The sequence below is a fragment of the Eucyclogobius newberryi genome, unplaced genomic scaffold (genome assembly GCF_026437365.1).
Source record: "Eucyclogobius newberryi isolate DKJ021-1_F unplaced genomic scaffold, fEucNew1.0.hap1 SCAF_1, whole genome shotgun sequence".
In the NCBI taxonomy this organism is placed as follows: Eukaryota; Metazoa; Chordata; class Actinopteri; order Gobiiformes; family Gobiidae; genus Eucyclogobius; species Eucyclogobius newberryi.
The window spans coordinates 9,318,336-9,325,647 of record NW_027315723.1 but is presented as its reverse complement, the minus strand read 5'-3'; positions in this window follow the sequence as shown (position 1 = coordinate 9,325,647).

The following is a 7,312-nucleotide window of genomic DNA, read 5'->3' as shown; positions in this document are numbered from 1 at the left end:
CGCCGAGAACCCACTCACAAACACGAATGAGCTGGAATAAACTTAAAATATCATTATGACAGGGAGGGGTGCGCAACTGAGTCCACTCACAAGGATTGTGTTGGCCCCAATTCATTGAATATCTTGGAAGGCAAAGAAGAAGACCAGTAACTTCAGCAAATCATATAAGACTACAAGTAAAATCACTAATAGAGCGATGGACTGTAACATTCTGGGTGCTCTTTCAAGCAGTGAAATTAATTTTAAAAATAAATCGACAATAGGGGCTCCCAGTGATTCCACAAAGCTAACAGTGTTTTAATCTTGCAGGCCACTTAATGTCCCATTTAAATGTTCTAAGCCTTCATATGAATCATGAATATCTGTGCCCGCGGGTTGGCCAGCACAGTCTATTAGAATACATCACTGGCCTACCAGGGGACCACTTTGTGCATCCCTGAAAAATGTATCATATCTCCACTGTAGAGCGGCGACATGACTTCATGTGTCTTGTGATGTAAGTATTATTACAATTCATGAAATTCAAACACTTATGGCAGGGCCATTAATTTGAGCCAAAAGCCGTTGGGGAGAGATTTACAGTGGAGTTAAGGGCGATCACACCATTAAAGCAGACACAAGGAGACTGCCAGACATAACTGGTTTGAGCTACACTCATTTCTCTGAGTAGAAGAGCAGCAATTAATATTTCTGCTTCTGGCTCTCAGGTCAAATTGGCAAACATTTCCTGAAAGTGCAGAGAGGCTGGTGCGGTTCTGAAGGTTCACCAGTTAAAACCTAACCTCTGCCTGCTGGCTCGCCTCTGTCTCGGTCTACATACAAAGTGCTGAATTTTGCATGAGCGCCTGAGCGTATAGACACTGGAACCCTATAGCGTTGTTTACTGATACTTCCTCGAGGCGGGCTGCTCTGATAAGACACAGCAGCTGAGACCTGTCTCCCGTCGGTGCTGTGATGCTCTTGTTATACACGAGCATGAAGAAACAATGGGCAGAGGTCAGGACACGAACACACACTTCCTTGCTTCAAAATGACCAATCAGGAAGTCTGCTCCCAACCAATGCTCATTTCTTCACAAATTGACATGTGACTCACAGTAGGTAAAGTCGAGGTAGTCCTTCAATATGTTTCTCTGTCCAAAAAAAATCAATAAAATGACTTACCAGTGGAACGCAATAACAAATGGAAACTTTTAGAAATAATATTTAGTGGGACATGTGGCAGGGAATCAAATGACTGTGACTGCTGGATGTGACAGTGGGGTACAAAGATACAAATAGGTTCTTGTCAGCAGAGACATAACAGGAAGATTCAAAGCACCTTTGGAGTCTAGTCTGCCGCTCGGCCGCCTATAATGGTGTGCGCCATGCCCGCTCTGTGTTTGCTATCATTTGTCACATGGCCACAGTGTTATGGTTCAAACAGAAATTTGCAATGGCTCAGTGCACTTCAACAGCACGGTTTTCCATCTCCGCTCTGCCTTAGCCCACTTTCATTATCCACAAGGTATTCAACAAGTAATGGCTTCTGGAGCTGCAAACCTACTGGCCATTTCTAGTTCTTTGGTCAGAGCTGCAGTCATTGTTCTGTGGATGCATGTGTGTGGAGAGGTGGAGGTAATCATAAAGGATTCTACAGCTACAATCATCTGTCACATTCATCTGTCTGTGAGCAGCACCTGCTGTGACAGACACATGCAACTATCTGTTTATGAATAATAATGCTCATCATTTTAAGGCTGTTTATTGTTCTGGGAAACTGCAGTTAATCATTTGGTCATTAGAATCAAAGATAAACTTTATTCTATGCACTTACATGTAATGGGGGATACAAAGAAATTCAAGAATATACTTATATATACATTAGTAAAGCTCTTTAAACTTATATATACATTAGTATACAGTATACAGTATACACACACACACACACACACACACATACATACACATACATACACATACACATACACATACACATACACATACACACACACACACACACACACACAGCTTTACTAATATTGTTTTTAATGTGGGCAATGGAACTAGTCAGCGCAGACTTTTTGAATCAGGTGCCACAGTGCAGTCTTGCTTTGACATGTAAACATGTGCACAGAAGCAGGCCTCTTGTCTCAGAGGGGCTGCTGTAGTGTAACTTCAGCCCCATTGAACAGCACCCTTCAGTGAGTTTGAGGTATCTGATTGAGTCCATCCATGTGGAGCGCTATTGAATCAAAAGTGTAAACCTCAAGGACATGGTCCAGCACACACCATCCATTGTGTGGAATATATATATATATATATATATATATATATATATATATATATATATATATACATACGCACACACCAAAGCAGAGTGGTGCACTGTAACTAGTGGCATCACTTTTGGCATCAATTGTAACATTATAAGTTTTAAATGAAAGGGCATGTGGTGATATGTGAGAGCTGCCAATGTCTTATCACTCATCGCAGCAGGTGTAATGTGTTGCTCCACAGCCCCGGTGAGAGGGTTTCTCGTAATTACACCAGTGTTTCCTTCACATTAGCCCTGGAAAGGCAGATTCTGGCTCCGAGGGAGATTTGTCTCATTTCAAAGAAGCAGCAGAGAGAACTGCTGTGAGATGGACTGGTCAGCACTCTGCACGGCTCCAGACAATGCCGGACTGTAGGCTCCGATACACCTCTCAAGTGGTTAATTAAATGAGTCCAAACATACAACGCTTGGTTTACCATAAACAATGTGATTAAAGCAGCCATGGGCCAGCCAAACGCACAGTAGAAAAAAGTGATTCTGATCACCATGGAGATGTGAGGGGAAAAGGTCTGAATGCAGATAGGGTTGTCATTATTACTTTTTTTATTCATTATTTTCATAATGACTGTCATTATGCACGGCCTTGATTGAATTCCATTTTGTTAGACAGGTTTGTGGCGAGCAGAATAAATAATTATTCTGCTCTCATCACTTAAGTGATATGAAGATTCATACAGAACATTTTCATGGCCATGTTCGCCAAAAGGACTTGTTCATCTTTGATTATGAAAAGAAAAGCATAAAAATTTAAGTGGAATGTTTGTGAATGAAGTGACTATAAAAACATTCCTGGTCATTTCTGGGCTCAGAAAATGGACGGTACACTGTTTAGCTCTTACTTCATTTCCAATGTCAGAGTCCTTATGGATTAAGCAAAGATCTCAGAATATTTATAAGTACGTGCTTGTGTCCCTAACAAAAAACAAACATGAAACTACTAACTACACTATAAGCAGATCTGTAAGGTTCAGGCATCTGATTTTCCTTTATGATCCATTTAGTTTTTCCTTGATGTAAAGCTCCTTGAAGGAAGAAAAGCACTATATAAATGTGACAATTTACAATTGAAATAATGGCATCATAAAGAGCAATATGTTAAACTCCATACTCAAGTAATCCAATCTAATCCAAACTAATAGTGTTGTGTTTATGTATTGACCCTTCAGTGAGACTTGTGTGATACATTTGGTCACATGTAATATTTGAGCATAGAGCTCATGCATGTTCACTGGCTCTGTGCCCCTCAGCAGCGTGGCCCTGCTGCAGCCTACCAATGTGTTCACTGAGAGGATTTGGCCGGGGTCTAATCAATCACTGACAGATTACCTCCAAAGCCACTTCCACAGCCATTAAAGCAGGACAAATGCAGAATTGCAACTGAACAAGTTGGAGTTTTTAAGCCAACACCAGGACTTCCTGGTTATTTGTCAAAGTCAGTAGCGCTGAGCCGCTTGAGTGGCTGCGCGAGGCTGAGCGCAGCCAGCCGTGTGCGCGCATGTGTGTGTGTGTGAAGGAGCAGACAGCAGCCCTACACTGTTGTTAGTGTACCTGTCTGTAACGTGCCCTGGGCCGCGTCGCTCACTGGAGCTTACACTAAATCACATTCACTTTATTGCTGAATTTAGCAGCTTATGCTCGGTAGATTCTGCTCCAATCTAACGGTGTCCCATCAGGCCTCATGGAGAGGATTTGCCACACACTGGCCTCTGAGGCAGAGCACTCATCCTCTTCTTTTATTTTGCTACATTATTTCTGCTTTATCTGAGCAGTGAGCACCCTCACACTGTCTGGCCTTTTCTAATCTCTCCTTTTCTCCCTCTGGATTTCTGCTTTGAGACTCCCACCATTGTTCCCCATTCACTAGGGCTTTGTTTACATCAGCTCGTATTTGATAGAAGACACTAAGAAATTGGATATCATCATTTTCATAGACAGTATCACCAAGGGAATGTGCTCTATTCTAATGCATTGCACACTTTAGAAAATGGACATTTTATCCTGTAAGCTTTGTTCTTTATCCAAATAGAATTTGACATTTCTATGTCTATGCAGACACTGCAGGTTAAGTGCTGATAATTATTGGGGAAAGATGAATAAAAGTGTAAGATGTGTCTTGTGGAGGAGACATCAAAGCATGGAGTGTTGTGCGTGTTTTGCGTATAGTGCAATATGGACGCTTTCATTAGATGTTAGATTAGTGTGACATTCCTTTGAAGAGATGACTTTGATTGTGCTGAGGACGTCTTTTGTCTTCTCTTGTATAAGATAAACAGCTTTTGTCTCAATTACATATCATAGCATGAGTGACTTGATAATACCTCTTCCGCTGAGTTTCCTATTGCTGTGTTGTGCCGTAGTGGGGAGGACAAAACGTGCTGAAGTGATAGAGGACGACACAGGGTCCGCAGGCACTGGAGTTGAAATTTGGCTGGTCATGTGACTGGGCCTCCCCCTCGCTGACCCTGTGGAGAGGAGGCAAAGGCAGCCGTACAAACGGGGAGGTGGGATGTGTTTGGAGGTGTGTGCTTGTGTGGGCGTCTATGCACTGTCTATGTGTGTCCCTCAACCCCCCTCCTATTCAATTAAGAGCTTAAGCTCATTAGTGGCAGACTTACATCATTACCTCTCCAATGGATAATGAGTTAAAATCTATTTGGATTTATGTTGCTGTTAAATCTCTTGCACATGCACTTGGGATAAAATGCTTTCCCAAATGGTGTGGTAAAATTAATTTCAAATCATAGATAATGTACTATAATGTAGAAGCAACTGTACAGTGTCCTATGATTTTACATATGATTTTTCATTTTAGAGTGGGAGCCTTTCTTTTTATAGCAACACTGCATATTCAATACACTTGAATTATACCTTTGGATCCTGCCTGTATGTAAATCAGACAGGGAAAGAGCAGGCTTGGTAATGCGGGTTATAACTTATCACTACACCGAGCTGTTTTCTTCACTAAAGAGGCATTCTCTAATTACAAGCTAATAATCGGAAAACAAAAGGAGCAAGAGTCTACACTAAGCTATTTCATACCGATTACTTAAGTTTTCAATCAATTATAATAACACTAACAATAGCAGGAGGCTTGCCAGTTGCAATTAATTACTGAAAATGCATTTTAAATATAGACAATAAGAACAGGGTTAATTTTATCAACAGTAGTTCGTTTTGATGTGTTTATTGCATGAATTAACTTACAAGACTATGGCTGGTAAATAGTCTAATTTGCAGCAGCACTACAGATTGAGGATGCGAGCAGGTGGAGAGAAGGACACGGCGCACTTGCATACGTATATATATATATATTGGAGGGAGTCAAGGACAGCACGTTTGACTGATGTGTGTGTGTGTGTGTGTGTGTGTGTGTGTGTGTGTGTGTGTGTGTGTGTGTGTGTGTGTGTGTGTGGAGATGTAGAGACGCACGCACGGGGGGCTTCGTGGAGATGGAAAGATGGCTGACTCCTCGCGACGCGGCTCCTGGACATCACTCGCGGGAGGGCGCCCATCATCATAGTCAGAACGCGTGTGTGTGAGAGGTGCTAAAACTTTAGACAGTAAGCAACGTGGTTCAAATCCACTATCAAAAACACTGTAACAGAAAAATGTAATATTGTCAATAACTAATACATAAACTAGTCCGTGATGGCAATCTTGTGGGGATGATTGGCAACAATGAACTGACAGTTATTCCGTCTTTGATGTCTTGTTTAAATATGGCCTCCCCGCTGACGCTTTGATAACGCGCTAACTGGGACATTTTCATTCTAATTAGGGCTTCAATTGCTAATTCCATATCGCTGTTATAATTATCACTGGGAGATACACAGACACTGCGAGATTTCGGGGCAAAAACGAAAGGTGAATAAATGCGCGTGTGTCTGTGAGAGAGGCTGACGCGCGCGCGCGCACGCAGGCTGCTGCTCTCACGTGAACTGCGCGTGCACTGAGAGAGCTTTGGTCTCCCGCAGCGGGGGGGTCCAAAGACAGTTTAACATGTAAGGAAAATCACGTTTTAATTAAACCGAACTGTTTTTTTAAAAGTAAAATACAACGATTATGAAAAGAGCCAAATTGCAGCGCGTCACGGTGTTGTAATAAATATAGGCCTATTTACGTTTTGCACATTACATACTCTGTCATGTCATTTAAAAAATAATCGGGGTGGTTGCTTTTACAGCAAAACAAAATAAGAAATAGAAAAAAGAAAAAAAAAAGGTTGCAATAGCAGAAAAGACTGGCTTCTTAGTCATCTGAATATATTAGGCTAAATAAAGTTATTGAAGGCTATATCACTCACACATCGCATCTTATCTTTGAAAAGGTGAGGCTGCTTAATTAGATCCAAAAACGAGCTTCTTAGTATTTGTGCTGCCTTATCTGTGCTCACCAGTGAAATCCTAGTCCCCCTGCCATACTAACCAGACGCCTATAATAACCTTATAGGCAATAATTGGAATAGAGGGTGTTTTTTTTCTTCTCCCCTGCTCCTCTAAACGCATGCGCACTGTGGATCGCACTGGTCAGTCTGAGAAGCAGCTGTTCAGGGCTGGTGAAATTCCAACATGGCAGTAGCTGTGGTCAGTGTTTCCTGCGTTAACTTGGGATGGTTACAGCTCGCTCGCAGCCCGGCTTAACCTCGGCACCACATTCGTCAGCAGAAGCCCTCCGCGGCATCGATGGGACCCTAACCCACGTGAGACTTTGACCTGTCGCAAACAAAAAAAACAAAAAAGCAGGTAAGAAGATCGCTTAGTCCGTGTGCAATTAGACAGAGTGGACAGAGCAGACAGACTCCCAACCAGCGCGTCCGTAGAGGAGAGAAGCTCGTCTTATTCCGGATTTACTCTTGTGCACTTTCCCATATAACAAGTTTTGCCATCGTCTCACCGCGCGTCTATTGCTCTTTTGTCAATGTTGAATTGTCTGAAGTGCACCTGCGCCACGGTTACATTCGCAAAGGCACGGGCACGGAGGCTGCAATGTAGGACCC